The sequence below is a fragment of the Mustelus asterias genome, chromosome 2, assembly GCF_964213995.1.
Source record: "Mustelus asterias chromosome 2, sMusAst1.hap1.1, whole genome shotgun sequence".
In the NCBI taxonomy this organism is placed as follows: domain Eukaryota; kingdom Metazoa; phylum Chordata; class Chondrichthyes; order Carcharhiniformes; family Triakidae; genus Mustelus; species Mustelus asterias.
In genome coordinates, this window is record NC_135802.1 from 48449885 (window position 1) to 48460757 (window position 10873).

The window sequence follows — 10873 nt, forward strand, 5'->3', positions numbered from 1 at the left end:
CAATCTTCTGGTAGTATGGTAGAGATCCGCTAATCCTAAAACAGGACTGCTTTTACTGAGCAAATTCAATCAATCCAATATTCTATTCACGTAGTTAGTTGAAGCAGTGACCAGAACATCTTAACCGTTTTCTTAAACAATCGGTGAGACTTTTCAAAGCATGCATGATGTTTGATTTTTAAAAAATGAATTCCGAGGAAGCATGGTAAAAACGCCAGAGGTCAGTGTAACACAAAGACAATGCTTTGACGGCAAAGCCAGAGAAGCACACTATAGGAAGGCAAAGTACAGATTGATTGTTACATTCTTGTTTCATCTAAAAGCAGTGGGGAAATCGGGCTGCTATTGTTGGACCAAGTCGGAATCCCGCTACATCATTGCACATGTATTTTACAAGCTTTCTACTAAAAATCAATATGTCTGAGGGTGTATGTTACAAAAGCTGGGGGTTTGGTCTGAGAGTTACAGCACCATCCCAAGCTGGGGCTCAGTGCTGAGAAGGGCGGGGTCGCTCCACAAAACTGCAACCCCTTTGTAACTTTTAGGCATCTTGAGAACTCTGTAAAATCTCAAAGTAACTGAAAAGCTCAGCCGGAATCTTAAAATGCACAAGTTAATTGCCATTTCCATGTGTTTAGGCATTGTTTGCGGGGATTGGAGAAACGACCCAAATGTTACTTGTAACAGTCTGGAAAAATAAACTTTCTGCCCCACCATCCGTCGGGAAACGCCCTCACTGTTTGTCTGATGACCCACGTTACAGCAGATTAAATCTGTCCTTTTTAATCGATGATGTGAATCCACTGGGAAACCAGCGGTAAATGCTAGAACCCTTTCCAGTTGCTATGAAAGTTGCTGCACTTGGTTTGCGTCGGAATTAATTCCAAACGACTTCGTATCCTGGGGACAAAAAGGCTTGAGTCGGGAAGGGTGGGCGTTTCCCTCAGCAGCAGCCGTAAGAATAATTTCCCATAAGAGAAGTTATCTATTAATATTCCCAATAGTGAGCTTAAAAAATATTGTCAAGCTGTGTGAATCTTACAGACCATTAAGACCTTTATGAAGATATTTGGATACAGCCATCCTGTTAGTCCCACTCCTTTGCTCCTTCCCCATAGCCCTACATTTTTTTTTCATTTTCATTTTAGCTTCAATACCATCTGACAGCTGTAATTAAATCTGTTTCCACTCTTTCAGGCAGTGCATTCCAGATCATAACAGCTTGCTTGGTAACAAGAATTCCACCCTGCCCCCACCCCTTTTGTCAATAAGCTTAAAACTGTGTTCCCTGGTTACAGGTCTTACTCCTCCCAGTGGATACTGTTTTCATGGTGTCTGTGTGAAGAAAGAATTATCCAGCTGATGTCATACTTAAGTTAAGAAAGCCCACCAACGCCTCTACTTTCTCAGAAGACTAAGGAAATTTGGCATGTCAGCTATGACTCCAACTTTTACAGATGCACCATAGAAAGCATTCTTTCTGATTGTATCACAGCTTGTTATGGCTCCTGCTCTGCCCAAGACCGCAAGACGACAAATGGTCGTGAATGTAGCCCACTCCATCACGCAAACCAGTTTCCCATCCATTGACTTCCCGCTGCTTTGGCAAAGCAGCCAGCATAATTAAGGACATTCTCTCTTTCACCTTCTTCCATTGGGAAAAAAGATACAAACGTCTGAGGTCACATTCCAACAGACTCAAGAACAGCTTCTTCCCTGCTGCCATCAGACTTTTGAATGGACCTACCTTGCATTGTTAAGTCGATCTTTCTCTACACCTCAGCTATGACTGTAACACTACATTCTACACTCTCTCCTTCTCTATGTATGGTATGCTTTGTCTGTATAGCGCGTAAGAAACAATACTTTTCACTCTATACTAATAAGTGTGACAATAATAAATCAAATCAAATACTTAATACCCCTAAAAAGTTCATCACAGCTTGAGATTGTTAGGCTGGACACTGAGGACACCCAGTCTCTATCTCACCACCACTTTTCTCAACCTTCAATCTCTGCAAAGTGTTCGATAGCTTTGATTTGATTTGATTTATTATTGTCACATGGTAAACGGTGAAAAGTATTGTTTCTTGCGCGCTATACAAAACATACCATTCATAGAGAAGGAAAGGAGAGGGTGGAGAATGCAGTGTTACAGTCATAGCTAGGGTGTAGAGAAAGATCAACTTAATGTGAGGTAGGTCCATTCAAAAGTCTGATGGCAGCAGGGAAGAAGCTGTTATTAAATTATAGCATTGTTAGAGAGTTTAAAAGAGAGTAGAGTTTTAAAAGCATAGAACGAGAGTAAAAGATAGAATTAGAGGGAATGCTGGGACAGCTTATGAGATGTCGCCACGCTCCGACGCCATCTGAAACCTAAGGTATTTCAAACCTGCTGGTTAGAATCCAGTACCAGATGAACAGAAATTCCTCCAGAAATTTCTCATCACAGTCCCATGGGCCTGTAGCTTCCTGGGCCCCTAAGCAGGGTGTGGGAGTACTCCAAAGATTTGGAATCTCTCTTGGAAGTTCCCAGGTAAGGGTTTACTCGGCAATTGTCCAGAAGCGCCAACTTCCCCTGGAAATTGGAAGCTGCGCTGTGAACCATCCGACAAAGCAATTTAACTTTGGATTGTTCTGGCAGTTTTACACCATAAGTTACTCTGAAAAAGTTGGACGAAATAAAACCACTTCTAACTGGAGCAAGCTGAGAGGGGTGATTGAAAAGCAGCAGTGCTGGTAAGAGATTAATTGAATTGTTTATTTATTTAATTAGTCAGCTAGTGTGTGTATTTTTTTGGCCTTTACTTTAACAGCAGTTTTTCAAGTTTAAAGTGAAAACTAGAAGTGGGCAGCAAAGGAGTCTGGGAAGGGTTTTTATTTTAACTTTAAAAGTCAGTTACCTGGGAGGTTCCCCCTCATTGATCCACTGGAGCAAGCTGAGAGGGGTGATTGAAAAGCAGCAGTGCTGGTAAGAGATTAATTGGATTAATTGAATTGTTTATTTATTTAATTAGTCAGCTAGTGTGTGTATTTTTTTGGCCTTTACTTTAACAGCAGTTTTTCAAGTTTAAAGTGAAAACTAGAAGTGGGCAGCAAAGGAGTCTGGGAAGGGTTTTTTAAGCGCGTGAAGTATAAAAGGTAGGCTGCAGTATACAGCGGGCAGCGTCGGGAGCGGGCAGTGGAGTGTGTGGGAAGCAGAGTGTGAGCTATAAGACTTTGGCTCACAGGGCTTGAGTGTGTGGGAAGCAGAGTGTGAGCTATAAGACTTTGGCTCACAGGGCTTGAGTGTGTGGGAAGCAGAGTGTGAGCTATAAGACTTTGGCTCACAGGGCTTGAGTGTGTGGGAAGCAGAGTGTGAGCTATAAGACTTTGGCTCACAGGGCTTAGGCAGAAAGGGCGAGCAGGGGTGAGTTGAATTCATTTTTGCACTTTCTACCTGGTACTGGCAAGGTATCTAGAGGGGATGGGTGTGCAGGCAGTGCAATGTTCCTCTTGCACTATGTTTGAGGTGAGGGACGACGACAGTGTCCCTACTGATTACACCTGTGGGAAGTGCACCCATCTGCAGCTCCTCCAAAACCGTGTTAGGGAACTGGAGCTGGAGTTGGATGAACTTAGGATCATCAGGGACGCAGAGATGGCCATAGACACAAGCTTTAGGAATACAGTTACTCCGAGGATTGAAAACAGATGGGTGACGGTGAGAGGGGCTGGGAGGAAGCAGTCCGTGCAGGGATCCCCGGTGGTCGTTCCCCTTAGCAACAAGTATTCCGCTTTGGATACGGTTGAGGGGGATGACATACCAGTGGGGAGCCGCAGTGAGAGGATCTCCAGCACTGTGTCCGTCTCTGTGGCTCGGGAGGGAAAGGGGGAGAGCGGGAGGGCGATAGTTATTGGGGACTCGTTAGTTAGAGGGATAGATAGGAGGTTCTGTGGCAGCAAAAGAGACTCACGGATGGTATGTTGCCTACCGGATGCCAAGGTCCGTGATGTCTCAGACCGTGTTTTCCAGATTCTGAAGGGGGAGGGGAAACAGTCACAAGTCGTGGTGCACATTGGTACCAATGACATAGGTAAGAGAAGGGACGGGGATTTAAAGCAGGAATTTCTGGAGCTGGGCTGGAAGCTGAGAGCCAAGACGAAACATGTGGTCATCTCTGGTACGTTGCCGGTACCACGTGATAGCGAGTTGAGGAACAGGGAGAGAGTGCAGTTAAATATGTGGTTGCAGGGATGGTGTAGGAGGGAGGGTTTCAGATACGTGGATAATTGGAACACGTTCTGGGGAAGGTGGGACCTGTACAAACAGGACGGGGTGCACCTGAACCAGAGGGGCACCAATATCCTCGGAGGGAAATTTGTTACGGCTCTTCAGGGGGGTTTAAACTAATTTGTCAGGGGAGTGGGAAAGGGAGTTGTAGTCCAGAAGTCAGTGAGGGTGGTGAGGTATTGGGGAAGGTATCAGGGTCAAGGGTGGGTACTGGTAGACAGGAAGGTGGGTTGAAGTGTGTCTACTTCAATGCAAGGAGCATCCGGAACAAGGTAGATGAACTTGGGGCGCGGTTTGGTACTTGGGACTACGATGTTGTGGCCATTACGGAGACGTGGGTAGAACAAGGACAGGAATGGTTGTTGGACGTTCCGGGGTATAGATGTTTCACTAAGTGTAGGGAAGCTGGTAAAAGAGGTGGAGGAGTGGCATTGTTAATCAAGGATAGTTTAACGGCTGTGGAAAGGCACTTCGTGGGGGATCTGCACACTGAGGTAATATGGGCTGAAGTTAGAAATAGGAAAGGAGCGGTCACGTTGCTAGGAGTTTACTATAGGCCCCCAAATAGTAATAGAGATGTGGAGGAAGAAATTGCTAAGCAGATTATGGATATGTGTGGGGGTCACAGGGTAGTTGTCATGGGGGACTTTAACTTTCCAAATATTGATTGGAACCTTTGTAGGTCAAATAGTTTGGATGGGGCAGTTTTTGTGCAGTGTGTGCGGGAGGGTTTCCTGACACAATATGTGGATGGGCCGACTAGAGGTGAGGCCACATTGGATTTGGTACTGGGAAATGAACCGGGCCAAGTGTTAGATTTGGTTGTGGGAGAGCAATTTGGAGATAGTGACCACAATTCGGTGTCTTTTGTTATTGCAATGGAGAGGGATAGGGCCGTACGGCAGGGCAAGGTTTACAATTGGGGGAGGGGTAATTATGATGCGATTAGGCAAGAATTAGGGGGCATAAGTTGGGAACAGAAACTGTCAGAGAAAGGAACTAATGAAAAGTGGAATTTTTTCAAGGAACAAATACTGGATGTCCTTGATAGGTATGTTCCTGTCAGGCAGGGAGGAAATGGCCGAGTGAGGGAACCATGGTTCACAAAAGAGGTGGAATGTCTTGTGAAAAGGAAGAGGGAAGCTTATGTCGGGATGAGGAAACAAGGTTCAGATGGCTCGATTGAGGGTTACAAGTTAGCAAGGAATGAGCTGAAAAAGGGGCTTAGGAGAGCTAGGAGGGGACATGAGAAGTCCTTGGCGGGTCGGATCAAGGAAAACCCCAAGGCTTTTTACTCTTATGTGAGGAATAAAAGAATGACCAGGGTGAGGTTAGGGCCGGTCAAGGACAGTAGTGGGAACTTGTGTATGGAGTCAGTAGAGATAGGCGAGGTGATGAATGAATACTTTTCTTCAGTGTTCACCAAGGAGAGGGGCCATGTTTTTGAGGAAGAGAAGGTGTTACAGGCTAATAGGCTGGAGGAAATAGATGTTCGGAGGGAGGATGTCTTGGCAGTTTTGAATAAACTGAAGGTCGATAAGTCCCCTGGGCCTGATGAAATGTATCCTAGGATTCTTTGGGAGGCAAGGGATGAGATTGCAGAGCCTTTGGCGTTGATCTTTGGGTCCTCGCTGTCCACGGGGATGGTGCCACAGGACTGGAGAATGGCGAATGTTGTTCCTCTGTTTAAGAAAGGGAATAGAAATGACCCTGGTAATTATAGACTGGTTAGTCTTACTTCGGTGGTTGGTAAATTGATGGAAAGGGTCCTTAGGGATGGGATTTACGACCATTTAGAAAGATGCGGATTAATCCGAGATAGTCAGCACGGATTCGTGAAGGGCAAGTCGTGCCTCACAAATTTGATAGAATTTTTTGAGGAGGTAACTAAGTGTGTTGATGAAGGTAGGGCAGTTGATGTCATATACATGGATTTTAGTAAGGCGTTTGATAAGGTCCCCCATGGTCGGCTTATGATGAAAGTGAGGAGGTGTGGGATAGAGGGAAAGTTGGCCGATTGGATAGGCAACTGGCTGTCTGACCGACTTATATTCTCAACTTGCGCTCAGGACGCAGACCAGCTGCGAAACTCTGCCAAGCAGACGAGACAAAGGAACTACACCATCTACATGCACACCAAGAACAGGAAACTTGAGAAACTCGGCATCACCACCAGCAGCAACCAAGCCTCCCCCGGTACCACAGTAGGAAACAGTCCCACTGCAGGGAAGTCCATTGTCAACTTGTCCGACTACACACTTCAACCAGATGAAATCGAAGTTCTCAGCCGAGGGCTTAATTTTTGCCCCACCACCAAAATAGACCCCATCAGTCTCGCAGCAGACACAGAGGAATTCATCAGGCGAATGAGGCTGAGGGAGTTCTTCCACAAACCCCAAGAGGCCAACAACGAACACAATGAGACAGCCAATGAACTGGAACAGCCGACAGAGAGATCCGCAGTGCATCCGAAGAGGAAAGAGTCGAATTGGACTCCTCCGGAAGGCCGCTGCCCTCGACTTGACATGTATGCCCAAGCCGTCAGGAGGTGCGTCAACACCAAATTCATCAGCCGCACTCACAAGACAGCCCCGAACATCACCCAAGCACAACGTAACGCCATCCACGCTCTCAAGACCAACCGCAACATTGTCATCAAACCAGCAGACAAAGGAGGGGCCATCGTCATACTGAACAGAACGGATTACTGCAAAGAAGTGTACCGACAACTCAACAACGAGGAACACTACAGACAGTTACCTGCAGATCCGACCAAAGAACACACCCGTCAACTCAACACTCTGATCAAGACCTTTGATCCGGACCTTCAGAACACCCTCCGTGCTCTCATCCCACGTACTCCCCGCGTTGGAGATCTCTACTGCCTCCCGAAGATACACAAGGCAAACACACCCGGCCGTCCCATCGTATCGGGCAATGGGACCCTGTGCGAGAACCTCTCCGGCTATGTCGAGGGCATCCTGAAACCCATTGTACAAAGAACCCCCAGCTTTTGTCGCGACACGACGGACTTCCTACAGAAACTCGGCACACATGGAGCAGTTGAACCAGGAGCGCTCCTCGTCACAATGGATGTCTCAGCACTCTACACCAGCATCCCCCATGACGATGGCATTGCTGCAACGGCCTCAGTGCTCAGCGCCAACAACTGCCAGTTTCCAGATGCAATTTTACATCTCATCCGCTTCATCCTGGACCACAATATCTTCACCTTCAACAACCAGTTCTTCATCCAGACACACGGAACAGCCATGGGGACCAAATTTGCACCTCAATATGCCAACATCTTCATGCACAGGTTCGAACAAGACTTCTTCACCGCACGGGACCTTCAACCGGTGCTATACACTAGATACATCGATGACATTTTCTTCCTTTGGACTCATGGTGAACAATCACTGAAACAACTCTATGATGACATCAACAAGTTCCATCCCACCATCAGGCTCACCATAGACTACTCTCCGGAATCGGTTGCATTCTTGGACACGCGCATCTCCATTAAGGACAGTCACCTCAGCACCTCACTGTACCGCAAGCCCACGGATAACCTCACGATGCTCCACTTCTCCAGCTTCCACCCTAAACACGTTAAAGAAGCCATCCCCTACGGACAAGCCCTCCGTATACACAGGATCTGCTCGGATGAGGAGGATCGCAACAGACACCTCCAGACGCTGAAAGATGCCCTCATAAGAACAGGATATGGCGCTAGACTCATTGATCAACAGTTCCAACGCGCCACAGCGAAAAACCGCACCGACCTCCTCAGAAGACAAACACGGGACACAGTGGACAGAGTACCCTTCGTTGTCCAGTACTTCCCCGGAGCGGAGAAGCTACGGCATCTCCTCCGGAGCCTTCAACATGTCATTGATGAAGACGAACATCTCGCCAAGGCCATCCCCACACCCCCACTTCTTGCCTTCAAACAACCGCACAACCTCAAACAGACCATTGTCCGCAGCAAACTACCCAGCCTTCAGGAGAACAGTGACCAAGACACCACACAACCCTGCCACAGCAACCTCTGCAAGACGTGCCGGATCATCGACACAGATGCCATCATCTCACGTGAGAACACCATCCACCAGGTACACGGTACATACTCTTGCAACTCGGCCAACGTTGTCTACCTGATACGCTGCAAGAAAGGATGTCCCGAGGCATGGTACATTGGGGAAACTATGCAGACGCTGCGACAACGGATGAATGAACACCGCTCGACAATCACCAGGCAAGACTGTTCTCTTCCTGTTGGGGAGCACTTCAGCGGTCACGGGCATTCGGCCTCTGATATTCGGGTAAGCGTTCTCCAAGGCGGCCTTCGCGACACACGACAGCGCAGAGTCGCGGAGCAGAAACTGATAGCCAGGTTCCGCACACACAAGGACGGCCTCAACCGGGATATTGGGTTTATGTCACACTATTTCACATAAATATTTCTGCTTTTTTCCTCCTGAGTCTTTATCATGCGATCCTAGAATCAGAATTTATGTCACACTATTTGTAACTCCCACAGTTGCGTGGACCTGCAGAGTTTCACTGGCTGTCTTGTCTGGAGACAATACACATCTTTTTAGCCTGTCTTGATGCTCTCTCCACTCCCATTGTTTTGTTTCTTAAAGACTGGATTAGTTGTAAGTATTCGCATTCCAACCATTATTCATGTAAATTGAGTCTGTGTCTTATAAGTTCTGTTTGTGAACAGAATTCCCACTCACCTGAAGAAGGGGCTCAGAGCCTCTCAAGCTTGTGTGGCTTTTGCTACCAAATAAACCTGTTGGACTTTAACCTGGTGTTGTTAAACTTCTTACTGTGTTTACCCCAGTCCAACGCCGGCATCTCCACATCATGTCTGACCGAAGACAGAGGGTGGTGGTCGATGGAAAATTTTCGGATTGGAGGCAGGTTGCTAGCGGTGTGCCGCAGGGATCAGTGCTTGGTCCTCTGCTCTTTGTGATTTTTATTAATGACTTAGAGGAGGGGGCTGAAGGGTGGATCAGTAAATTTGCTGATGACACCAAGATTGGTGGAGTAGTGGATGAGGTGGAGGGCTGTTGTAGGCTGCAAAGAGACATAGATAGGATGCAAAGCTGGGCTGAAAAATGGCAAATGGAGTTTAACCCTGATAAATGTGAGGTGATTCATTTTGGTAGGACTAATTTAAATGTGGATTACAGGGTCAAAGGTAGGGTTCTGAAGACTGTGGAGGAACAGAGAGATCTTGGGGTCCATATCCACAGATCTCTAAAGGTTGCCACTCAAGTGGATAGAGCTGTGAAGAAGGCCTGTAGTGTGTTAGCTTTTATTAACAGGGGGTTGGAGTTTAAGAGCCGTGGGGTTATGCTGCAACTGTACAGGACCTTGGTGAGACCACATTTGGAATATTGTGTGCAGTTCTGGTCACCTCACTATAGGAAGGATGTGGAAGCGCTGGAAGGAGTGCAGAGGAGATTTACCAGGATGCTGCCTGGTTTGGAGGGTAGGTCATATGAGGAAAGGTTGAGGGAGCTAGGGCTATTCTCTCTGGAGCGGAGGAGGCTGAGGGGAGACTTAATAGAGGTGTATAAAATGATGAAGGGGATAGATAGAGTGAACGTTCAAAGACTATTTCCTCGGGTGGATGGAGCTATTACAAGGGGGCATAACTATAGGGTTCGTGGTGGGAGATACAGGACGGATATCAGAGGTAGGTTCTTTACGCAGAGAGTGGTTGGGGTGTGGAATGGACTGCCTGCAGTGATAGTGGAGTCAGACACTTTAGAAACATTTAAGCGGTTATTGGATAGGCACATGGAGCACACCAGGATGATAGGGAGTGGGATAGCTTGATCTTGGTTTCAGATAAAGCTCGGCACAACATCGTGGGCCGAAGGGCCTGTTCTGTGCTGTACTGTTCTATGTTCTATGTTCTAACTTCAGCATATCGGTTTTAAACGTCCAGATTGAGCCCTGCACGGAACACCCCGCCCCACTCTCCAGACCTTCCACTCCCCGATTAATCAACACCTAGATATTTCCAAACACTCCCATAGCATTCCCCCCACACTCTGACATCCAGCCACAAGGGCCTTTCCCCCCTCTTCCTCCAACCCCCAGGGCCGACACTAAATTTCCTCCCCCCTTTCAATCTAACACTCCCCCCACTCTCGACCCCACCCCCACGAGTAGACCCGCACCCTAACACCCCCAGAGTAGGCCTGAATCCTCCCTCCCACCCTCCCGAGTGGATCCAGACCCTGACAGAGTGGACCTGCTCCCCACCCCCTTCCCCCACTGAGTGGGCCTGGATCCTGGTACCGTCAAAGTGGACACGACCGTCCTGGCAGACCCAGACCCCAACATTCCCAGAATGGACCCCACTGTGCTCCCTCCACCCCCCCCCCCCCATCCTATCTCTGAGGACCTGGACCCTAATATCCCTGGAGGAGACCCAATCACACCCCCTCCCCCCACTTCCCAAGAGGACCAGATCCTGAGAACCCCAGATCAGAGCCAGTCCCCCCTCCGTTGTCAAGCAGATCTAGACCTTGATACATCTGTGTGGATCCAGACCCAAACACTCACAACTCCCAG